Genomic DNA, 26,597 nt, shown 5'->3' with positions numbered 1-26,597 from the left:
AGATGTATCGACGTACAATGCTACTTAATATAATGTTTACATACCCTACATTATCCATCTCATATGTATATGTATATACTGTATATGTCTATACTGTACTCTATCATCTACTGCATCTTTATGTAATACGTGTATCACTAGCCACTTTAAACTATGCCACTTTGTTTACATACCCTACATTACTCATCTCATATGTATATACTGTCCTCGATACCATCTACTGCATCTTGCCTATGTCGTTCTCTGCCATCACTCATTCATATATCTTTATGTACATATTCTTTATCCCTTTACACTTGTGTGTAAGGTAGTAGTTTTGGAATTGTTAGCTAGATTACTCGTTGGTTATTACTGCATTGTCGGAACTAGAAGCACAAGCATTTCGCTACACTCGCATTAACATCTGCTAACCATGTGTATGTGACAAATAAATTTGATTCTTTTAGATGGAAATGCCCTGGGACAATTGATGGCGAAAACAATCAAAACTATGCACTTTTCACCGTTTTAACATATGCTTTCTTGGCCATGGTTCACTTGTAAAATTCAATGTTACTTCTCTGGTAAAAAAAATAAAAAAAAAAAAAATTTAAAAAAAAATATATATATATTTATATATATATAGTAGTAGTTTAAAGGTAATAACAAAAACTATGGTGCATATTGTTATAAACTTATCATTCTATATCATTATTGCATCAATTTACGGAGATATGGATATTTGTCCATATCGCCCAACACTAACCACAGCAGAGGTCTGGAAAAGAGGGGATCTTGGAGGAGAATAGAAACGGGGGATCTTGGATGAGTTCACACCTCCGTTAATTTAGCAGATGGTGCCAGTGTGTTAACGAGTTGGGGGAGGGGTGTGCCATGGTGTCACACATTATGGGGTGTGTGTGTGGGGGGAGGGGGGTCTTTTAAGCCGAGTCCGGCTAGGCGCTAGCCGAACTGAAGCATGCTGATGCCTTAAGTGTGCATTCGTGCATATACTTGTACAGTGCATTCTGAAAGTATTCATTCCCTTTGACTTTTTCCACATTTTGTTGTATACAGCCTTATTCTAAAATGGATTTAAATGTTTTTTCCCCTTCAATCTACACACAATACCCATAATGCAAAAAGTGTTTTTTAGAAATGTTTGCAAATAGTAAAAAAAAAAATGTTATGACATTTACATAAGTATTCAGACCCTTTACTCAGTGAACCACCTTTGGCAGCGATTACAGCCTCGAGTCTTCTTGGGCATGACGCTACAAGCTTGGCACACATGTATTTGGGGAGTTTCTCCCATTCTTCTCTGTAGATCCTCTCAGGCACCTTCAGGTGCTGCACAGCCATTTTCAGTTCTCACCAGAGATGTTCGATCGGGTTCAAGTCAGGGCTCTGGCTGGGCCACATTGAGACTTGTCCCAAAGACACTCCTGCGTTGTCCTGGCTGTGTGCTTAGGGTCGTTGTCCTGTTGGAAGGTGAATGCTCTGGAGCAGGTTTTTCTGAACATTGCTTCTTTCATCTTTCCCTTGATACTGACTAGTCTCCCAGTCCCTGCCTTGGAAAACATCCCCACGGCATGATGCTGCCACCACCATGCTTCACCATAGGAATGGTGCCAGGTTTCCTCCAGACGTGACGGTTGTCATTCAGGCTAAAGAGTTCAATCTTGGTCTCATCAAACCAGAGAATCTTGTTTCTCATGGTCTGAGAGTCCTTTAGGTGCCTTTTGGTAAACTCCAAGTGGGCTGTTACCTCCAAGTGGGCTGTTAACTCCAACAATGTGCCATTGTTACCATTGGGTTCTTGGTCACCTCCCTGACCAAGGCCCCTTCTCCCCCGATATGCTCAGTTTGGCTGACCAGCCAGCCCTAGGAAGAGTCTTGGTGGTTCCAAACTTCTTCCATTTAATGATGGAGGCCACCGTGTTCTTGGGGACCTTCAATGCTGCAGACATTTTTTGGTACCCTTCCCCAGATCTGTGCCTCGACACAATCCTGTCTCGAGCTCTACAGACAATTCCTTTGACCTCATGGCTTGGTTTTTGCTCTGACATCCACTGTTAACTGTGGGACCTTATATAGACAGGTGTGTGCGCGCCTTTCCAAATCATGTCCAATCAATTGAATTTACCACAGGTGGACTCCATTCAAGTTGTAGAAACATCTCAAGGATGATCAGTGGAAACAGGATGCACCTGAGCTCAATTTCGAGTCTCTGAATACTTATGTAAATAAGGTATTACTGTTTTACATTTTGAATAAAATGTGCAAACATTTCTAAAAACCTGTTTTCGCATTGTCATTATGGGGTATTGTGTTGTATTGATGTAGAAAATCCATTTTAGAATAAGGCTATAACGTAATAAAATGTAGAAAAAGTGAAGGGGTCCGAATACTTTCAGGATGCACTGTATGTGCCTGTACCCCTTGAGCCCCCTGTGACTGTTTTAATGACGAATCTGGCCCTTTAAATTGTGTTGTAATGATGAGAGCTCCATTTCAAAAGTGATAATCAATCCTAATGCACAGCATGCAAAATACATGAAATGTCTTATGGATACAATGTACAGGAAGTATATGAAGGAACTTTCACAGAATTTTCTGTGTGGGCATTTAGATTCTTCCTCGGGTTGAATAACAGATTATTCTGACAGATTTTATAGACAGGTTGGCTGACAACGTCACTAAAATTATGTGTGCACTTCAATGTTCATTTTTATTTATTTCACCTTTATTTAACCAGGTAGGCAAGTTGAGAACAAGTGTCACGTTCTGACCTTAGTTCATTTGTGATGTCTTTGTTTTAGTATGGTCAGGGCGTGAGTTGGGTGGGCAGTCTATGTTCTTTTTTCTATGATTTGGTATTTCCGTGTTTGGCCTGGTATGGTTCTCAATCAGAGGCAGCTGTCAATCGTTGTCCCTGATTGAGAACCATACTTAGGCAGCCTGTTTTCACCCTTGAGTTGTGGGTGATTATACTTTCTGTTTAGTGTGGGTTACGCCTGACGGAGCCGTTTCAGTTAAAGTAAATGACATGAACAAGTACCACGCTGCGCTTTGGTCCTCACCTTCTTCCACCGACGACCGCTACAACAAGTTCTCATTTCCTACTGCGACCTGGTCAAGATAAAGCAAAGCAGTTCGACACATATAACAACACAGAGTTACATATGGAGTAAAACAAACATAGTCAATAATACAGTAGAAAAATAAGTCTATATACAATGTGAACAAATGAGATGAGATAAGGGAGGTAGGGCAATAAATAGGCCATGGTGGCGAAGTAAATACAATATAGCAATTTAAACACTGGAAAGGTAGATTTGCAGTAGATGAATGTGCAGTAGATGAATGTGCCAAAAATAAATACTGGGGTGCAAAGGACTAAGATAAATAAATAAAATAAAAGATGTGAAGGCATGCGTTGTTATGATACTGAATGGTCAGATAGCTATCAACAATGACAAGAAGCTGCCTGGTGGGGAATCGTAGGTGGCTCATTTCAGCTTATTGCACTGCATCTTGTTATTGATACAATGTCTTGTATTTTATTGTCTTTGACTGATGTCATGTCTATGCTAATATGGCTCAAATTCGCAAGCTGGCTAACCAACAACTGTAACAATATATTTGAGAGACAACAAGTGCTCATTGTGCAAATGTATATGTGTTTTCAATAAACATTGAGACAAAATAGTCTACGTGTTCTCAATCTAAGCAAACCCCGTCTGTTTTGCCCCGTAGTTGCGCACGCATCGGTATTGTTGACAAACATCAACCTGTCTATACAGTGCCACATACAGGTAGCTGCCAAAATAGTGGAAACACTTGAGTAAATGAGGGATACAAAGTGTATTGAAAGCAGGTGATTCCACACAGGTGTGGTTAATGAGTAAATTAAGCAATTCATATTCCATCAGGCTTAGGGTCATGTATAAAAATTCTGGGCAGGCGATTATTTTGGCTACCATGGCTATGCCCCCATCCACAGGGCTTGAGTCGTCACTGAATAATTGTATTAGCATGAAAATTATGTAAACCATATGCCATGGCCATCTGTCAGCAGATCTTAACCCAATTGAACACTTATGGGAGACTCTAGAGCAGCGGCTGAGACTGTGTTTTCTACCACCATCAACAAAACACCAAATGATGGAATTTCTTGTGAAAGAATAGTGTCGCATCCCTCCAATAGAGTTCCAGACACTTGTAGAATCTACGCTAAGGTGCACTGAAGCCGTTCTGGCTTGTTGTGGCCAAACGCCCTATTAAGACACTTTATGTTGATGTTTCCTTCATTTTGGCAGTTACCTGTATGTGTGTGTTCTCCATCTGACAGACAAGCGAGGGAGCTAGGGTTAAGGTGACCAGGGGTCATAATCAGTGATGGCTCTGGCAGAGAGAGAGAGGGGATACACGCTGTGTGTGTGCAGTCAGAGACTGAAAGTCAACCTGCCCACTCTGGGACACTTTAGAGAGAGATGAGAAAGTCAATTTTTCTCATGTCTGTCAGTAAAGAAGAGTGATGACTTCCTTCTGATCATCAGAGGACCCTTGGAGACCGCAGGACTAAGACATCATAAAACACTGAGGTCCATCAAAACAACCCCCCCCCCCTTTCCCCCACAATCACAAATTAACTACTTTCTCAGAACCCACAACCATAGCTCAACTTGAAATCTCATAACCACCCCATCACAGCCCCCGCCCTTCTCGCACACAGCTGATATAACTCACAGCCACACAGAAACAAACAGTGTTTTTTTATTTTATTTGGGGAAACAAAGTAACTAGATTAGATTTTTCCCTTGTGTAACCTGTTTGTTGTTTGGATCATATCTGCCTAAACCCTTTCCAGCAAGGCAGTTGGTATTCATCCCAGGAATAACAGTAGAAGTATTGCAGCAGGTAGTGACTGTGGTGATCATCTAAAAAAGAGCTGGGTGCGCTTTATATATATGCGGTGATAACAAACAGAATGGGTGACATTGGTTCAGCAGGACTCTAAACTAATATCTACACTGGCTTATGTCCAATACACACAGACACACACACACACACACACACAAATAAAACAGACACACACGTACAAACAAGCAAACACACACACACACCTCAACACAACAAATAATGACATTTCTGAACCCAGCTCACCTCTCTCTCTCTCCTTGTTGACCAGTGTTGAAATGGGTAAAGACAGAGATTGTGCAGCTGAGAGCCCAGCCACAAATCCACATAACAATGTACAAATGGAAGAGAGGAAGAGTAGGAGAGTGGAGGAGAGAACGGAACCAAATAGGAGCCAAATCTGCTTTAGGGTTCAGGAAGGGGTCAGGAATGTAAAGGCTTGAGATTCAGACAGAGGTCACATAAAGCAGAGGATTTAGATTTAAGTATTGGATTTGCCCACAAAAGACTCCAAAACGTCCAGTTCCAACTCTCTGGAAGGCACAATAATAGCCTAGTTCCTTATAACGTATGTATTTATATTGTATCACCTTCCCCAACTCTTCTATATCTTTATTATTATTACATTAAACATATATTTTTTATTTAACTAGGCAAGTCAGTTAAGAACAGATTCTTATTTTCAATGACAGCCTAGGAACAGTGAACTGCCTGTTCAGGGGCAGAACGACAGATTTGTACCTTGTCAGCTCGGGGGTTTGAACTTGCAACCTTCCGGTTACTAGTCGATTGCTCTAACCACTAGGCTACCCTGCCGCCCCAATAACATGAACAGCTTATATAGCATAGTCCTATAAAAACACAGAGAAAGCTCCAGCTCTATGGATTGCTCTGGATTATGCTAGAGTTGTTGATTCTATAGGTTAGCCTACCTAAACTACAGTATGGGATTATTTTGGGTAACGTACGTACGTATCACCTAGTTGTTCATACAAACACGTCTCTCAAAGTTTTCTATACAGGAGTGCAGCCATCAGAACATTCTCGTCAATAACACTGCGCTTCCTCATTTGCTCGCGAACAGGCTACATCAAAATCATATCACTAACCCGCATACCTCTTGCGCTATCCTCAGATGACAGAACTGTTGCGATGGATATGCGTTGATGTTATCTTCCTTGGCGGGACTATCCCCCTGGCGGGACGTGACCGATCGATCGCCGTGATCAATGATTGGGTTTATCGAATCCCCTATTATTGGTCTCTATAACTTCTATACCTGTTCCATCTGCCGGTCGACATCGATGCACAGTGGGTACGGGAAGACAGCTGTTCGCTTTCAACCAGTGACTAACATCGCACCGCGAGCCTTTCACTCACTTGCGCCCTGAGAGAGAGAGGAGGATATTTGCGAGTACACTACAACCTCTAGTGTTCGCAAATTCAACAGACATTATGGCCCAATCCCAAATAGACCACAGGTGTCAAACTAATTCCACGGAGGGACGATTGTCTGCGGGTTTTCGCTCCTCCCTTGTCCTCTATTGATAAATTAAGGTCACTAATTAATTAGTAAGGAAAAAACTAGAACTTGCAGACACTAGTCCCTCCATGGAATGAGTTTGACACCCCTGCCCTAGACCCTACTACACCCTATGCATTTGTGGAGATAAGAAAGGGTTTGAAAGGTGTAAGCAATATGGTATTTAGCTCCACTTGCTAACTGATGCATTACTGTGGGCTCGGTTGAAGTTTCATCATGTTGTTTACACTTGTCAAATCCTCTGAAAACTCCACAGGGGTTAGGGCAGAGATCATGAATTCAAAGAAGATGGTCAGGGGGGCCGCTGCCTGAACATAATGAAAAATAATTTGTAGACCGCAAATTGATCGCAAGAAGCTCAAACAGATATGATACTTGACTAAAACATAATCATTTCAAACCTTCCTTACATTTGGATATGATCATATACAGAGACGTCATGCACCCCAACAATTTGAGGGGGCACAAAGTACGTGAGGATGGCTGGAGGGCAGTAGGCCATCCGTCCTGAAGTTGGAGAATGTTGCATTTTCCAAACAAATGATATAGCTGTTTCCTGCACTCTAGAGTCATAATCATTATGCTAATTTTATGTAAAAAATAAGTATTTTTCTGGATATTTAAGCATACCTCTTGAGCTTCTTTTTTTTAAAGAAAGGAAATATGCTTCTCTGCATCTCTGCTAAAATATGGGTAAAATATTGAAATGAATGTGAGTCTAATTCAGTACATTTAATTATTGCTTGATTTTCTTAAGGTGGCAATATGTAACTTTTTGGGCTACCAGACCAAATTCACATAGGAATGTGAGCTATAGATCTATCATTCTCCTTGAAAATAAGTTTAAGAAGCTGTATATCTGTTCTATGTGTGCTATTTCTATGCTTCCCATTCTTAAGTTATGTTTTTGCATCTTTTACTTTTGGTTTGATTCACCAGCTTCAGTAGCTGAAACAACAATATATTTGGTTATGGAAATTATATTTTACATAAATTTAGATGGAATAACTATTATCTACAGCAGGTATTCCCAATCTGGGTTGCCCCTGCAATGCCGTCGGGGGTAAAACAAACAAAAATGTGAAAAAGCTGTCTACATACCATCACAGACTGATGCTGGCACTAAGACCGCACTCAATGAGCTGTAGTCCGCCGTAAGCAAACAGGAAAACGCTCACCCAGAGGCGGCTCTTCTAGTGGCCAGGGACTTTAATGCAGGAAACTTAAATCCGTTTGACCAAATATCTATCCGCATGTTAGATCTGCAACCAGAGGGAAGAAAACTCTGGACCACCTTTACTCCACACACAGAGACGCATACAAAGCTCTCCCTCGCCCTCCATTTGGCAAATCTGACCATAATTTGATCCTCCTGACTCCTGGTTACAAGCGAAAATTAAAGCAGGAAGCAACAGTGACTCGATCAATAAAAAAGTGGTCAGATGAAGCAGATGCTAAGCTACAGAACTGTTTTGCTAGCACAGGCTGAAATATGTTCCGGCATTCTCCGATGTTATTGAGGAGTACACCAGTACATCAGTCATTGGCTTCATCAATAAGTGCATCAATGACGTCATACCCACAGTGACCATACCCCGTACATACCCCAAACAGAAGCGATGGATTACAGGCAACATCCACACTGAGCTAAAGGCTAGTGCTGCCGCATTCAAGGAGCGGGCCACTAACCTGGAAGCTTATAACCTCTGTAATATCTGTAATATCAACATTTTAAGCAGACCATCATAGTCCCTGTGCCAAAGAACGCTAAGGTAACCTGCCTAAATTACTTACGACCCGTAGTACTCATGTCTGTAGCCATGAAGTGCTTTGAAAGGCTGGTCATGGCTCAAATCAACACCATTATCCAAGAAGCCTTAGACACACCACCATTTGCATACTGCCCCAACAGATCCACAGATGATGCAAACTCTGTTGCACTCCACACTGCCCTTTCCCACCTGGACAAATGGAACATCTAAGTGAGAATGTTATTTATTGACTACAGCTCAGTGTTTAACACCATAGTGCCCTCAAAGCCCATCACTAAGCTAAAGACCCTGGGACTAAACTCCTCTGCAACTGGATCCTGGACTTCCTGACGGCCGCCACCACCTGGTAAGGGTAGGTAACAACACATCCGCCACGCTGATCCTCAACACAGTGGCCCCTCAGGGGTGCGTGCTCAGTCCTCTCCCTCGGTGTGATCAAGAAAAAGGTTATGATTGTGAATTACAGGAGAAAGAGGACCGGACACCGACGGGACTGTAGTGGAGCAGGTTGAAAGCTTCAAGTTCCTTGGTGTCCACATCCCCAACAAACTAACATTGTCCAAGCACACCAGGACAGTCGTGAAGAGAGCACAAGAAAACCTATTCCCCCTCAGAAGACTGAAAAGATTTGACATGGGTCCTCAGATCCTCAAAAGGTTTTACAGCTGAAACATTGAGAGCACTGGTTGCATCACTGCCTGGTATGGAAACTGCTCGGGCTCCAACCGCAAGGCACTACAGAGGGTAGTGCATACACTCCAGTACATCACTGGGGCTAAGCTTCCTGGCAAGCTGTACCAGAGCACCATGTCCAAGAGGCTTCTTAACAGCTTCTACCCCCAAGCCATAAGACTCCTGAACATCCAATCAAATGGCTTCCCAGACTATTTGCATTGCCCCCTGCTGCTGCTACTCTCTGTTGTTGTCATCTATGAATAGTCACTTTAATAAGTCTACCTACATGTACATTTTACTAACCGGTGTCCCTGCACATTGACTCGGTACTGGTAGCCCCTGTATATAGTCTTGTTATTGTTATTTTACTGCTGCTCTTCAATTACTTGTTACTTTAATTTCTTATTCAAATTCATATGTTTTTATTGTTTTTTTAACTGCATTGTTTGTTAGGGGCTCTTAAGTAAGCATTTCACTGTAAGGTGTTGTATTCGGTGCATGTGACTAATCACATTTGATTTCTTTCAAGCACACCCTTCTCATTAACCTGTGAGTTGTTCACAATGTTTGATAAACAAATTAGGTTTTATATTTAAAATGGCGAAATAAAGAGCAAAATTATTGATTATTATTATACACTGCTCAAAAAAATAAAGGCAACACTAAAATAACACATCCTAGATCTGAATGAACCAAATATTCTTATTAAATATGTTTTTCTTTACATAGTTGAATGTGCTGACAACAAAATCACACAAAAATTATCAATGGAAATCAAATTCATCAACCCATGGAGGTCTGGATTTGGAGTCACACTCAAAATTAAAGTGGAAAACCACACTACAGGCTGATCCAACTTTGATGTAATGTCCTTAAAACAAGTCAAAATGAGGCTCAGTAGTGTGTGTGGCCTCCACGTGCCTGTATGACCTCCCTACAACGCCTGTGCATGCTCCTGATGAGGTGGCGGGTGGTCTCCTGAGGGATCTCCTCCCAGACCTGGACTAAAGCATCCGCCAACTCCTGGACAGTCTGTGGTGCAACGTGGAATTGGTGGATGTGCTCAATTGGATTCAGGTCTGGGGAACGGGCGGGCCAGTCCATAGCATCAATGCCTTCCTCTTGCAGGAACTGCTGACACACTCCAGCCACATGAGGTCTAGCATTGTCTTGCATTAGGAAGAACCCAGGGCCAACCACACCAGCATATGGTCTCACAAGGGGTCTGGGGATCTCATCTCTGTACCTAATGACAGTCAGGCTACCTCTGGCGAGCACATGGAGGGCTGTGCGCCCCCCCAAAGAAATCCCATCCCACACCATGACTGACCCACCGCCAAACCGGTCATGCTGGAGGATGTTGCAGGCAGCAGAACGTTCTCCACGGCGTCTCCAGACTCTGTCACGTCTGTCACGTGCTCAGTGTGAACCTGCTTTCATCTGTGAAGAGCACAGGGCGCCAGTGGCAAATCTGCCAATCTTGGTGTTCTCTGGCAAATGCCAAACGTCCTGCACGGTGTTGGGCTGTAAGCACAACCCCCACCTGCGGACATCGGGCCCTCATACCACCCTCATGGAGTCTGTTCCTGACCGTTTGAGCAGACACATGCACATTTGTGGCCTGCTGGAGGTCATTTTGCAGGGCTCTGGCAGTGCTCGTCCTTGCACAAAGGCGGAGGTAGCAGTCCTGCTGCTGGGTTGTTGCCCTCCTACGGCCTCCTCCACGTCTCCTGATGTACCGGCCTGTCTCCTGGTAGCGCCTCCGTGCTCTGGACACTACGCTGACAGACACAGCAAACCTTCTTGCCACAGCTCGCATTGATGTGCCATCCTGGATGAGCTGCACTACCTGAGCCACTTGTGTGGGTTGTAGACTCCGTCTCATGCTACCACTAGAGTGAAAGCACCGCCAGCATTCAAAAGTGACCAAAACATCAGCCAGGAAGCATAGGAACTGATAAGTGGTCTGTAGTCCCCACCACTCCTTTATTGGGGGTGTCTTGCTAATTGCCTATAATTTCCACCTGTTGTCTATTCCATTTGCACAACAGCATGTGAAATGTATTGTCAATCAGTGTTGCTTCCTAAGTGGACAGTTTGATTTCACAGAAGTGTGATTGACTTGGAGTTACATTGTGTTGTTTAAGTGTTCCCTTTATATTTTTGAGCAGTGTATTATTATCTGTGCCCTGGTCCTACAAGAGCTCTTTGTCACTTCCCACGAGCCGGGTTGTGACAAAAACTCGCTCTCATTCTTATGTTTAATACATGTATTGTGTAGTGTGTGTGTGTGTGTGTGGCAGGCTTACAAAGATGGCAAAAAAATAATTTTGAGAGTACGCTGACCCTGGTGCCAGAGGGCGTACGCAGCTGGAGGTTGAATTTTTGAAGGGGTATGGGACTATAAAAGGTTTGGAACCACTGATCTACACTATGCTAGCTTATTTTGTCACATACACTGAAATTAGGCAACTATTAAGGTTTTACCAATCAGGAAATGGCGAAGCGAGTTCTGCATCGTGCAATTTTAAGTCCACCAACCTTGCCAGCAGGTATGCCAGCTAAGATAGTTAGACAAGCTAGCTACTCTAACTTAATTGATAGCCTGAAATGGCTCCTTGATAGCTAGTTATGAGGTTGGGAGACTGGGAACATATCTGGGCTAGCAAAAGCCAACTTCATAAAATTGCTAGATGGGTTGTAGTAAACTCAGGAAAAATAAACATCCCTTTTTCAGGACCCTGTCTTTCAAAGATAATTCATAAAAATCCAAATAACTTCACAGATCTTCATTGTAAAGGATTTAAACACTTTCCCATGCTTGTTCAATGAACCATAAAACATAAATGAACATACACCTGTGGAACGGTCGTTAAGACACTAACAGCTTAAAGACAGAAGGCAATTAAGGACACTAATATAAAAACTAAAGAGGCCTTTCTACTGACTATGAAAAACAACAAAAGAAAGATGCCCAGGGTTCCTGCTCATCTACGGGAACGAGACAGCGCAAAGACAGCGATACAGGGAGACTGTACAGACAGCTGATCGTCCTCGCAGTGGCAGACCACGTGTATCAACACCTGCACAGGATCGTACATCCGAACATCACACCTGCGGGACAGGTACGGGATCCCCGAATTATAACAGGAATGCACAATTCCAACATCAGTGCTCAGACTGTCCGCAATAGTCTGAGAGAGGCTGGACAGAGGGCTTGTAGGCCTGTTGTAAGGTAGGTCCTCACCAGACATCACCGGCAACAACGACGCCTATGAGCACAAACCCACTGTCGCTGGACCAGACAGGACTGGCAAAAAGTGCTCTTCACTGATGAGTTGCGGTTTTGTCTCACCAGGGGTGATGGTCGGATTCGCGTTTATCGTCGAAGAAATGAGCTTAACACCGAGGCCTGTACTCTGGAGCGGAATCGATTTGGAGGTGGAGGGTCTGTCATGGTCTGGGGCGGTGTGTCACAGCATCATCAGACTGAGCTTGTTGTCATTGCAGACGATCTCAACGCTGTGCGTTACAGGGAAGACATCCTCCTCCCCCCTCATGTGGTACCCTTACTGCAGGCTCATCCTGACATGACTCTCCAGCAATATAATGCCACCAGCCATACTGTTTGTTCTATGCATGATTTCCTGCAAGACAGGAATGTCAGTGTTTAGCCATGGCCAGCGAAGAGCCCGGATCTCAATCTCATTGAGTATGTATGGGACCTGTTAGATCGGAGGGTGAAGGCTAGGGCCAGAGCCATTCCCCCCAGAAATGTCCGGAAACTTGTAGGTGCCTTGGTGGAAGAGTGGGGTAACATTTCACAGCAAGAACTGGCAAATCTGGTGCAGTCCATGAGGAGGAGTTGCACTGCTTTACTTAATGCAGCTGGTGGCCACACCAGACACTGACTGTTACTTTTGATTTTGAACCCCCCTTTGTTCAGGGACACATTCTTCAATTTATGTTAGTCACATGTCTGTCGAACTTGTTGAGTTTATGTCTTAGTTGTTGAATCTTGTTATGTTCATACAAATATTGACACATGTTAGGTTTGCTGAAAATAAACACAGTTGACAGTGAGAGGTTGTCTCTTTTTTGCTGAGTTTATGACAGAGAAACAATAACAGGACAAATGTGTCGGGGCATGTGTCCCTTTGCCCCCTATGGTCATGGCGCCTCTGTATTATGCATGGGAATACTTTGGAACAGATTTCCAAAATGTAATCCTCTTGGAGCTGATTTGCTGGTGTTTTGACAGTATTTAATGTACCCCCCAAAAAATTTAAAATAACAAAACAGTTTATATAAAATATAAATAAGGGGGCTAAATTCGGCCCGCGGGCCACCAGTTGGGGAACCCTGACGTAGGGTCTAAGGGTCGATTTGGGATTGGGTTTGAAAAGCAATTATAGGATGTAGGGTATTAGATCAGTGAGGCTTGCCAGGCTACTAGGCGAAAGCCTATGTGGGTGAACTATGATTGTTGACTGTTAGGTTATATTTCCAATTTGTCTAATTTAAAATAGACTATAGGTCTATTTGTTATGCACGGATATGATTGCAGTGTAATACTGCAATGATCCTCAATGTATTAGCCATGTTACAATTCCCATTAAGTGAGTTAACCCTCATGCGTATGGTGATGCGTAGCGTGTTTGCCTTTCATGCCAGTGACCTGGTTTCACTTCCCTGTTGTGCTGTTTGCTACATTGGTGGTAGAAGTGGGATGGTGCCCGTGAGGCCATCAGAGAGATGTGTATACGTGAGGGACTTTGTATAGAGTAAGGGGGTAATGTAGTAACCTCAACCCAACACCTAAAGACCTCATCTAGAGGTTAAATTGTTGGCTTGAAAGTTGCTGGACCAGGGTTGGAGTCCTAGTCTGTGTTAGCAGTCTACCCCTTCTTCTAGCCCTGAAGATCTGCAACAAACTAGCAATGTGCGAGGCTGGTACCAAGCCTCATCGTCACACATTCATATAAATCCGACAGTGAATTAAAACAAACGTACCTCACGAAAATAGTTCATTTTGGACTATAGATTTATCTAGTCTAACCTACTGCAGAATTCACTGGTATCTCACAAAACTCGGATAAACAGACCATAGTCTCGAGGTAGATAAATTACTGGGATTAGAGATAGTCTATGTGTAATTTGGTCTAGATGAAAGTAGATTTGAAGAGATTAAGGGTGAAATTGTTTCTATAAATGACCTCTCATCTGTGCTGTCTTCCTATCAAATCCTCTTATGGAAGCACAGTGAGATAAAGAGGCTTGCTCTACAACCCTGAACTCAGTCCTGCTGTATAGGAGAGAATAGGTCATATCACAGCAAAGGTCATGGCATGTCAGTGTAGAGGCACCCTCTGAGGTGGTTGACAACAAATCAAATGAAAATCAAATTTTATTTGTCACAGACACGTGTTTAGCAGATGTTATTGCGGGTGTAGCGAAATGCTTGTGTTACTAGCTCCAACAGTGCAGTAATATCTAACAAGCAATATCTAACAATACACACAATCTAAAGTAAAGGAATGGAATTAAAAATATATAAATATTGGGATGAGCAATTCTGGAGTGGCATAGACTAAGATACAGTAGAATAGGATAGAATACAGTACATACATATGAGATGAGTAATGCAAAATATGTAAACATTATTAAAATGACCAGTGATTTTAAATCTATGTACAGTGCCTTGCGAAAGTATTCGGCCCCCTTGAACTTTGCGACCTTTTGCCACATTTCAGGCTTCAAACATAAAGATATAAAACTGTATTTTTTTGTGAAGAGTAAACAACAAGTGGGACACAATCATGAAGTGGAACGACATTTATTGGATATTTCAAACTTTTTTAACAAATCAAAAACTGAAAAATTGGGCGTGCAAAATTATTCAGCCCCCTTAAGTTAATACTTTGTAGCGCCACTTTTTGCTGCGATTACAGCTGTAAGTCGCTTGGGGTATGTCTCTATCAGTTTTGCACATCGAGAGACTAACATTTTTTTCCATTCCTCCTTGCAAAACAGCTCGAGCTCAGTGAGGTTGGATGGAGAGCATTTGTGAACAGCAGTTTTCAGTTATTTCCACAGATTCTCGATTGGATTCAGGTCTGGACTTTGACTTGGCCATTCTAACACCTAGATATGTTTATTTTTGAACCATTCCATTGTAGATTTTGCTTTATGTTTTGGATTATTGTCTTGTTGGAAGACAAATCTCCGTCCCAGTCTCAGGTCTTTTGCAGACTACATCAGGTTTTCTTCCAGAATGGTCCTGTATTTGGCTCCATCCATCTTCCCATCAATTTTAACCATCTTCCCTGTCCCTGCTGAAGAAAAGCAGGCCCAAACCATGATGCTGCCACCACCATCTTTGACAGTGGGGATGGTGTGTTCAGCTGTGTTGCTTTTACGCCAAACATAACGTTTTGCATTGTTGCCAAAAAGTTCAATTTTGGTTTCATCTGACCAGAGCACCTTCTTCCACATGTTTGGTGTGTCTCCCAGGTGGCTTGTGGCAAACTTTAAACGACACTTTTTATGGATATCTTTAAGAAATGGCTTTCTTCTTGCCACTCTTCCATAAAGGCCAGATTTGTGCAATATACGGCTGATTGTTGTCCTATGGACAGAGTCTCCCACCTCAGCTGTAGATCTCTGCAGTTCATCCAGAGTGATCATGGGCCTCTTGGCTGCAGCTCTGATCAGTCTTCTCCTTGTATGAGCTGAAAGTTTAGAGGGACGGCCAGATCTTGGTAGATTTGCAGTGGTCTGATACTCCTTCCATTTCAATATTATCGCTTGCACAGTGCTCCTTGGGATGTTTAAAGCTTGGGAAATATTTTTGTATCCAAATCCGGCTTTAAACTTCTTCACAACAGTATCTCGGACCTGCCTGGTGTGTTCCTTTTTCTTCATGATGCTCTCTGCGCTTTTAACGGACCTCTGAGACTATCACAGTGCAGGTGCATTTATACGAAGACTTGATTACACACAGGTGGATTGTATTTATCATCATTAGTCATTTAGGTCAACATTGGATCGTTCAGAGATCCTCACTGAACTTCTGGAGAGAGTTTGCTGCACTGAAAGTAAAGGGTCTGAATAATTTTGCACGCCCAATTTTTCAGTTTTTGATTTGTTAAAAAAGTTTGAAATATCCAATAAATGTCGTTCCACTTCATGATTATGTCCCACTTGTTGTTGATTCTTCACAAAAAAATACAGTTTTATATCTTTATCTTTGAAGCCTGAAATGTGGCAAAAGGTCGCAAAGTTCAAGGGGGCCGAATACTTTCGCAAGGCACTGTATATAGGGCAGCAGCCTCTAATGTGCTAGTGATGGCTATTTAACAGTCTGATGACCTTGATGTAGAAGCTGTTTTTCACTCTCTTGGTCCCATCTTTGATGCACATGTACTGACCTCACCTTCTGGATGATAGCGGGGTGAACAGGCACTGGCTCGTGTGGCTGTTGTTGACTATGCTAAGCTATAGTCAATGAACAGCATTCTTACATAGGTATTTCTCTTGTCCAGATGGGATAGGGCTGTGTGCAATGCGATGGCGAATGCATAGTCTGTGGATCTATTGGGGCGGTAAGGAAATTGAAGTGGGTCTATGGTGTCAGGTAAGGTAAGGTAGAGGTGACATGATCCTTGACTAATCTCTCAAAGCACTTCGTGATGACAGAAGTGAGTGCTACAGGTTGATATTCATTTCGTTCAGTTACCTTTGCTTTCCTGGGTACAGGAACAATGGTGGACATCTTGAAGCATGTGGGGACAACAGACTGGGATACGGAGAGACTGAATATGTCCGTAAACACTCTGTAATGGTCCTGTGTGTAGCTGGTGTAGAGAGTCAGGCGCAGAACAGCAAATATGAGTAATCAACATACTTTTACTCAAAATGACAAATGTACAAAGTAACATCACAAGCACACCATGACGGACCGAAAATATAATGAACTCACAAATACAACATGGGGAACAGAGGGTTAAATAATATACAAGTAATTAAAATTATTTTTTTTACCTTTATTTAACTAGGCAAGTCAGTTAAGAACAAATTCTTATTTTCAATGACAGTGGGTTAACTGCCTGTTCAGGGGCAGAATGACAGATCTGTACCTCAGGGATTTGAACTTGCAACCTTCCGGTTACTAGTCCAACACTCTAACCACTAGGCTAGGTGTAATAAGACAGGTGTAATAAGGTGTAGGTGTAATAAGACAAATACAGAACAAATGGAAAATAAAAAGTGGATCGGAGTTGGCTTGAAAGCCGGTGATGTCGCCCGCCGAACGCCGCCCAAACGGCGGAAGTCGTGACACACTCCAGCCAGCTGGTCAGTGCATGCTATGAGGACACAGCTAGGGATGCTGTCTGGGCCGCCAGACTTGCAAGGGTTAACACGCTTAAACGTCTTACTCACGTCAGCCACGGAGAAGCACAGCCACCAGTCCAGGCCGCGTTGGTGACACTGTGTTATCCTAATAAGGTGTTTAGCTTGTCCGGAAGCAAGACTTCGGTGTGTGCAACGTGGCTGGTTTTCCCTCTGTGGTCTGTGATTGTCTGTGAACCTGCCACTGTGAACCAGACATTTCGTGTCTGAGCCGTTAAATTGCGACTCCACTTTGTCTCTCTATACTGACATTTTGCCTGTTTGATTGTCTTACTGAGAGACAAACATTGTAGTTATTATACAGCCATATTCCCAGTAACCTTGCTATGGTTAAATGCGATGGTTCGCACTTTCAGTTTTGCGGGAATGCTGGCATCTATCCACGGTTTCTGGTTAGAGTAGGTTTTTTATAGCCACAGTGGGTACAACATCTCCTATACACTTCCTGATAAACTCAGTCACCTTATCAGTATATTTGTCTATGTTGTTCTCGGAAGCAGAACATATCCCAGTCCGGGTGATCAAAACAATCTTGAAGTGTGGATTCTGATTGGTCAGACCAGTGTTGAATAGTCCTACGCACGGGTACTTCCTCTTTGAGTTTCTGCCTATGGCAAAATGCTGTTGTGATCTGATTTGCTGAAGGGGGGGGGGGGGGGGGGGGGTGAGGGCCGTGTTGGCATCTCGGAAGGTGGAGTAGCAGTGGTTGAGTGTTTTAGCAGCCCGAGTACTGCAGTCAATGTGTTGATAGAACTTAGGTACCGTTTTCATCCAATTTGCTATGTTAAAATCCCATGCTATAATAAATTCGGCCTCAGGATATGTGGTTTCCAGTTTATATAAAGTCCAGTGAAGTTCTTTGTGGGCCGTCATGGTATCGGCTTGAGGGGGAATATACACGGCTGTGTTTTATTTATGGGTAGATCAATCTCTGTTAATAATTTTCCCATTCACCATCACCTAGCAGTCCCAGAGTTGGAGACAGAGCCGGGCTCTAACATGTTTAGACCACTGTCGGTCTGCCTCTTTACTGCAGCAATAAAGTCAGATTGACAGGCTTCGGGGAACAGGAAGACTGAGCTAGACACAGTTAGCCAACATTAGCCCCAGTAGATAGGCTTCTGGTTTCCATGGAGAGGCCTTGCGAGACTAAACTGAAAGTTCTCTGAGTTATTCAGAAGTTGATTTGATTCTATAGGCCACACCTGCTTTCTACTGATTCTATCTCACTCTGCTGACACACACAGAGCCTGGCCTAGGTCTACCTCAAAGCCAAGCATGGGACTTTCCTGATTTTGCTCCAGCAATACGTGATTGGTTCAATGATTTTAGGAGGACATGAAGAAATGTGTTGTACTATCCTTGGACATTCTTAATGCACTTACTAATGCACTTCCATGCAGTTTTGGATCTGGATAGGGATCAGCTGGGATTCAGTAAACATTAGAGCAGCTGTGATACCCCTCTGTCCTCCCCCTGACCATTAACCCCATCCTCACCCCTCTGTCCCTCACACCATCAAGACTGATGCAGCTATTATACTCCATAATTCATCAAAATCCTGCACAAATAATCAACTGTAGCAGGGAGGTTATTTAGACAAAAGTTTCACGTGACAATACACACACACACGGGAGTCCCCAGCCGTTCATAAGTCACAGTGTGATTCGGTTCAGCTCTCTCCCTGGTTGAGATGAATGTCACTGCTCTGAGAGTAAATACGATTCCTAGGCTGTGTTAATATTACCCAGCCAGCTGGAACTGAAACCAATGACTTCTGGGCATTTTTCCTTCTTCTCATTTCTGTTTCATAGCACGGTGGAGGGTAATGTTATTGCTGTGCTAAATGGATAGTGTGCGAGGAGGCGAAAGAATGCAAAAGAATAGAGAATCGACCCCCGAGAGGGACACTAGCTTTGGGTAGAGAGAGGGAGGGAATGGTGAAAGAATGGAGGGAAGGATAGAGGGATAGAGGGAAATATGCCCACACCTCCGACTACAGTGTCCCACTCACTATAATATGAGCAACCCTTCCTAGTGTGCTCTATGTTCAGAGTCCTTGTGAAAAGGTTACTGCTACCTGGGTGGGTTAACTTTCTAAATGTAATCTGTTACAGTTACTAGTTGCCTGTCCAAAATTGTAATCAGTAAAGTAACTTTTGGATTACCCAAACTCAGTAATGTAATCTGATTACATTCAGTCACTTTTATATGACTTTACCCCTTAAGAGGCATTAGAAGAAGACAAAAATGTATGTTACCAATTGACCCACATCTATTGCAGGATAAATCCATGTTAACGTGTACCTAGACGTCCATATATGGATGTTACATTTTAATTTTTGTAGGCTTCTTCTAACCCATCGCTTTCTACTACATTTAATAATACCATTAAACTATGTATTTTCATTAAAAAACTAAGTCTATCAGAATTCCAGTCATTCCAATAATTGCTATACCCCTTGATCTTCAAGAATAGGACTTGGAGATATGGAAGTACAGATTAGCCTAATTGTTTTACCCATAGCCTAACCCCAAAACTAAGGACTTATTAGCCAGCCCTACTATGTTGTTTATAATTTTGTTGTTATGGAGGACTTATTGGGCTCATTGATTTGAGTTGAAAAATAAATGCTGCACTCATGGAATGGCATGCTTTGAGCACTACTGCAAAATTCTATTTACATGTGAAAAACGAATGCCATATGCTGCATTTGCTATAGGCCTATTGTTTACCTTTTTGTTGGGGACACTTTGATATCTTGATAAGATGCAGCTGTTTTGAAGGGCAAATTCACAGATGAAACAATAACTAAATGGTTGCCGAACCTCTGTTTTGGTAAAAAAGCTGAGGGATGGGCCTGGAGAAATGTAACCCCTCTCAGATTAATAGACAGAGCTATGGATACAAGGACTGGACATCCATGATAACAAAATTATTGTTTTAACCTTGTTATGAGACTATACAGCGTTTGTTTAAATTGACAATGTTTACAAACATTGGAGAAAAACAAGCTTATGTTTTGGGTTCTCATGGAGTGTGAAAGTTGAACTAAGCTCATGAGGCGTTTACAAGTTATATTATTCAAGAATCAATTGGATATCTATATGAATCCAAAAATGGATGTAGCAAGTACAGATTGTCCCTTTACGTTTATCAAAAGTGTACTACTTTGTGCATGTGTCCATTAGGTGTATGGATTGAGCAATAAAAGCCCCACTTTTATTCCATAGGCTGGGATCCCCACTATGCAGCTGTTGCATGAGCGCATTTTTCACTGGCTGTCCACTGGTTTCAAAAACAATGATTGACAGGCAGCTTCAACTTTTTGAATTCAACCATTATAGGGTTCAAATACACATTAAGATTGTTGAACAGCCATCCACAACGACCACAATCCATAAGGCGCAAATAGCTAAATAAGAGAGCAGCAGTGTGGTTCAAATCAAATCAAATGTATTTATATAGCCCTTCGTACATCAGCTGATATCTCAAAGTGCTGTACAAAAACCCAGCCTAAAACTCCAAACAGCAAGCAATGCAGGTGTAGAAGCACGGTGGCTAGGAAAAACTCCCTAGAAAGGCCAAAACCTAGGAAGAAATCTAGAGAGGAACCAGGCTATGACCCCTCAAAGCCTGGTTCCTCTCTAGGTTTCTCTCTAGGCCAGTCCTCTTCTGGCTGTGCCGGGTGGAGATTATAACAGAACATGGCTAAGATGTTCAAATGTTCATAAATGACTAGCATGGTCAAATAATAATAATCACAGGCAGAACAGTTGAAACTGGAGCAGCATCACGGCCAGGTGGACTGGGGACAGCAAGGAGTCATCATGCCAGGTAGTCCTGACGCATGGTCCTAGGGCTCAGGTACTCCAAGAGAGAGAAAGAAAGAGAGAAAGAGAGAATTAGAGAGAGCATACTTAAATTCACACAGGACACCGGATGAGACAGGAGAAGTAGTCCAGATATAACAAACTGACCCTAGCCCCCCGACACATAAACTACTGCAGCATAAATACTGGAGGCTGAGACAGGAGGGTTCAGGAGACACTGTGGCCCCATCCGATGATACCCCCGGACAGGACCAAACAGGAAGGATATAACCCCACCCACTTTGCCAAAGCACAGCCCCCACACCACTAGAGGGATATCTTCAACCACCAATTTACCATCCTGAGACAAGGCTGAGTATAGCCCACAAAGATCTCCGCCACGGCACAACCCAAGGGGGTGCGCCAACCCAGACAGGAAGATCACATCATCAATGTGCTATGTAGATATCAATAATAAGTGATATCCGTATTGTCATAGACTAAACCACTCGATCATCCATACCTCCAAGCGTTTATTCAAGTTGGATAATCTTTGGATGCCAACAGCAGTCGCACCATTGGAAGATATAGCTTGGACTGTAGCCTACAAAAGCCTATTCCTGCTCTTTTCCTGCGATCCATCAAACACATTTGGGGTGTCATCAAAGTGGTCTCTGACTTGTGGTCAGACTTGCTCAGGTGGAACAAACTTAAACTTGCAAATTTTTTCAATGCTGATTTGAATATAATTGAAAAAACAGAGAAGTGTCAAAGATTTTTTTCTCTCGCAAACATCCTTTCTGAATTTAAAAGTAATCCTCGAAGTAATCATCTAGTGTTCAAAAGTATTTTTGCTGGTAACGTACCAGATTACAGTTACCGTTTTTTTGTAATCCCTTACATGTAACGGATTACATGTCATTTGTTACTCCCCAACCCTGTCCATATGGATACCTCTAGCTCCTTGCTAGAATACCATTCCCTCCCTCCATGTACCAAAGTGACCCTCTCAATCAATGCAGATCAATCTGTGAAAGCCTGTGTATGCAGGAACTCAGATGTCCGGGATTATCAGTCAGTCCATTAACCCAATCAATCAATTAGTGCCCTGTAGGTATTGACCTGTATGAATTCTTCTAATGCAGGAATGGACCACATTGATAGGGGTGGGGCCAAAAAAATTTCATATAGAAAAACAGCATATTACTGATCTGAAAGGTTAGCTGTGTTAGCCCAGTCGCTAGCTTATCCAGTGTCAGTGATACATAGAGCAATCATGTGCTGTCTATCAATGGGAACAACTGTAATCAGTTTGCAAGCAGCATTGACAAAATTAATTGAATTAAATTAACCTCATAAAATGTTACCTGTAATGCTCATCTCCTGTAGCCTAATTGTAACCTAACTCCTTATTGTCATACTTTACCCACATTTCAAGGGTTGTATATGTACTAAACGATTTTATATGTCAGCACTTAAAAGGCATGTACAAAATCTGGTATATGGTTTGCCCCATATTCATTGTCTACTGGTATCCTTTTAAATTGAGAACATACTGTACACTGAGTGTACAAAACATTAAGGACACCTGCTCTTTCCATGACATAGAATGACCAGGTGAATCCAGGTGAAAGCTATGATCCCTTATTGAGGTCACACATTAAATCCACTTCAATCAGTGTAGATGAAGGGGAGGAGACAGGTTAAAATTAAAGAAGGATTTTCAAGCCTTGAGACAATTGAGACATGAGCTGTGTTCGAATACTCATACTAACCATTCTATTTGTGATGTAAAATGAGCATGCTTATTGGTCATAGTATGGAAATAGAGTTTCAAATGTTCGCCAAAATACGAAGTATACAAACAGTGGACACTATTTCCGTGCTTTTAGGGCCCACAATGCAATTATTTAGAAAATGGGCGTGGCTTCACAACATTTTCTGATTTGAAGAAAATATGCAGCCAAAATCCGACGAGAGCACATTTGTAACAACTTTCTTGCGCTGAAGGAGAGGACCAAAATACAGCGTGGTTAGAGTTCAACATGTTTAATAAAGACCATACACGAGAACACTACAAAATACAAAACAACAAATGTGAAAACACGAAACAGTCCTATCTGGTGCAATGACACAAAGACAGAAGACAATCACCCACAAAATACCCAAAGAACATGGCTGCCTAAATATGGTTCCCAATCAGAGACAACGATAAGCACCTACCTCTAATTGAGAACCAATCTAGGCAACCATAGACTTACATAAACACCTAGAAAGGACACACCCCATAAACATACAAAACCCCTAGACCAGCGAAACACGTAAATCCCCCATGTCACACCCTGACCTGACCAAAATAATAAAGAAAACAAAGATAACTAAGGCCAGGGTGTGACAACATTGCTTTAACATATTATGACAAATATTAAGAAAATGTTGAGCAACGTAATAAAGTAATGTAAATTATGTTACAGGTCATGTTGGATGACAATTTGTTAGCTGCGTTAGGCTTACCGCACAGCATATCATCAAAGCAGTTGCGTGTATGTACTGGTGTGTTAGTTAGCTACCTAAAGTTAGTTGGATACTAATACATCGAACTTGCCAATATATTAACTATGTGCTATCTAACTAACTACCCAACATGTATTGACTTGATTAATCACATAATTCTTAGCTTAGCTAAGTTGTATAGTCGTTGTGCATTCTCAATGGACATTGCTAATGAAGTCGTAAGATGTCTAGCTAGTAATATGTTACGCTAACAACCTAGCAAGAAGTTGCATAGCAACATCATCAACTTCCAGTAGACAGGCGAAGTGCTAGTACACTCAACTGAAAGGATACCGCTCATTTACAGTATACTAAAAACAAACTAATAGTATGTAGTATATACTCATTAAGTATGTAGTATACAGTATGTTAGCATGGGTTTTCGAGCACAGCTATGGATTGTGTATGTGTGCCATTCAGAGGGTGAATGGGCAAGACAAAACATCCGCTTTGAACGGAGTATGGTAGTAGGTGCCAGGCACACTGGTGTGTGTCAAGAACGCTGCTGGGTTTTTCACGCTCAAAGGTTTCCCATATGTATCAAGAATGGTCCATGCCCCAACAAATTGAGGATGTTCTGAGGGGGATAGGGGGGGGGGGGGGGGGGGTGCAACTCAATATTAGGACGGTCTCCTTAATGTTTTGTACACTCAGTGTATAGCTCAACATGTAAACAATGTATGAGTTTACTTAGTCCATGCTTCAGATGAAAGATGCCCATACGGCCAGTAACGTAGTCCCGTGGCTGCATTGGTGATGCAAAATGGATTAACACAGTTGATATACTGAGAAAGGGTGACAATCAAACAAAATCTGACAACTAGACAGAAAAGGAAATGTATATTTGAGAACACAACACAGAAAACACAGACACATTACAGACAGAACCCCTTCCCCTCTTTATTGCAGGATTGTGATATGTCCTTACAATCTTCACAATATTTTCGGACGAAAATACAAATGGAGACAAGGAAAAAAGTGTGTCACCAGAGCTGTTTAGAGAGCGTTGTGACATTTTGACTTTATCAGCGTAATCCATTTTCAAATTCAATAAACATAAATCGCAGACTGTCGTCCACACTTGATCATTTGAAAACTAGCACTTGAAACTAGCGTAGGTAACAACGACCCAGACGGAAAACCGTGATACACATAACACACAGCTCCTCTTCTACGGGCGTGAGGGGGAGGGTTCTTGAAATGTAATAGCCAAACAAAATCTTGCCTCTGGGAGCCAGTGGACCATTCAAACCATTTTTGCAATACAAAAATTGTCCAGACCTCCAAGGGAGGCGTGACAACAAGGTGATTTTAGAGGTACGGCAACACAACATGGGAAACTAGCATTGCCGCTCATTATAAGTGCACACTCTTATGATACCTTCCCGGGGACCTGGCCTATGTGACCCAGACACTGCCCCCTGGTGTAGCGGAGGTTACTACTAATTATGGTGCGCTCCGGGGAAGATACTAGTACTAGTTGGTACGCATTGGAGTAGCACATATTTTGGTATTACTGTATGGCTCAGTCTGTTGAGCATGGCGTTAGCAAGGCCAGGGTTGTGGGTTTGTTTCCCGGGGCTACCTATAGGATAAAAGCGTCTGCTAAATGGCATATATTATTATGTATATACAGCATATTTTAGTTGTACCCTCTGTCATAAGACATAATGTTGTCTGTAATATAACATTGTTGAAAACTCACTTGTATTGTCCAAAATGGACCGCGATTTGGTCAAAAACCTACATCAGAGTGACGTAATATATGGCGTTGAAGGAGGTCTGCAGTACTCTATAGGATGGATTGTTTCAGTGTCTTACACATACTGTACAGGTGCTCAGCATGTATGGGATCCTCTTATAGTGAGATTATATAATCAATATAACAAACAGTGTCATAAATGCTATTCATTCTCCTTCCAAAGGAACACGGGACCTACTCCTTTAAGGGCACCATCTACGCCGCCATCCCCTGTGGGCGAGCAACGCCGGGCACCCGAGGCCAAACCCCGGCGCTGGGGTCCGACATGGACCGGGTCATAGGCCAGGAGAACTGCCTGTTCCTCAACGTGTAGACCCCCACCCTGAAGCCTGAGGCTGGGCCACCTGTGATGGTGTAGATCCATGGGGGCTACCCGAGAGAGGAGCTGGCAGCCAGGAATGAGGTGGAGTACATCCGCTTCAACTAAAGGCTCAACCTCCTGGGCTTCCTGGCTCTGAAGCTGCTGGGAGAGGGCTTCACCTACTAACACTTATAAGTTCAGGTAGTCCCTCCCCGTTTTTCCCCTTTTTGCTTCCATTTGATGAACTGGAATATACTGTTGTAGGTTATATAATGACCTACAACAGTAGAGCAGAAGATGCCAATCCATAAATTCTTAGTCCCTTGTGTCAACATGGCAAAGTGCAAACATGAAGAAAAAATGTCTTTGTTTTTCAGCCAAGTTCCTCTTCTTCTTGGTATTTTGCTGGCAGGTAATGTGCAAATAACCCTTGTGATTGAGACATTAACAAAGTTGATTCGTCTACAAAAAAAAAAACGGTTTCCTCATCAGATTCCCTCATCCCTGCCCTCGCCACAGTTTAAGGTGATGAGCATGCATAACTGCAAACTCCTGGCCCAAATACGTTAGCACCAAGTTAGCGTTGCAAGCTATCAATGTCTAAAGCAGTTTTCTAGCAGATAGTTCATGGTGTGTTCAAGTATGACAGTGGAGGCGATGTAGCCATATAACAAACTATTTAGCGTACTTAACAGAGCTTTAAAATATTCATGGTGTTTATGTTTGTACTTCCATCACCCTGAACATTTTAAAGTGTGTATACCTACCCATTAAGATGTGAATATTTAATGTTCTGTAATGAGATTTGGCTAACTGGAGGTGCCTTGTCTTGCTACAGATGCTGGGAGAAAAGGTTTTCTTTCT

At 42.5% G+C, this 26,597-nt stretch overlaps 1 protein-coding gene and 1 long non-coding RNA gene across 2 annotated transcripts in view; one reads left to right on the top strand and one right to left on the bottom strand.

The window, feature by feature from the left end:
- LOC110526161 (xylosyl- and glucuronyltransferase LARGE2s) overlaps positions 1 to 6,280 on the bottom strand; it is a 216,520-nt gene extending 210,240 nt beyond the window's left edge. Inside the window, exon 1 of the mRNA XM_090238199.1 lies at positions 6,020 to 6,280. The gene's annotated coding sequence lies outside the window, so the exon portion shown is untranslated. The remainder of the gene's footprint in view (positions 1 to 6,019) is intronic.
- The window catches only part of LOC118964910 (uncharacterized), a 450,019-nt gene extending 424,341 nt beyond the window's left edge, over positions 1 to 25,678 (top strand). The window contains exon 3 of the long non-coding RNA XR_016496757.1: positions 25,596 to 25,678. This is a non-coding gene — a long non-coding RNA (uncharacterized LOC118964910). The remainder of the gene's footprint in view (positions 1 to 25,595) is intronic.
- Positions 25,679 to 26,597: the final 919 nt, after the last annotated feature.

This window comes from Oncorhynchus mykiss, chromosome 6 (genome assembly GCF_057628025.1).
Source record: "Oncorhynchus mykiss isolate SJ-2025 chromosome 6, ASM5762802v1, whole genome shotgun sequence".
Lineage (NCBI taxonomy): Eukaryota > Metazoa > Chordata > Actinopteri > Salmoniformes > Salmonidae > Oncorhynchus > Oncorhynchus mykiss.
This window is presented reverse-complemented; position numbering and strand designations above follow the sequence as displayed.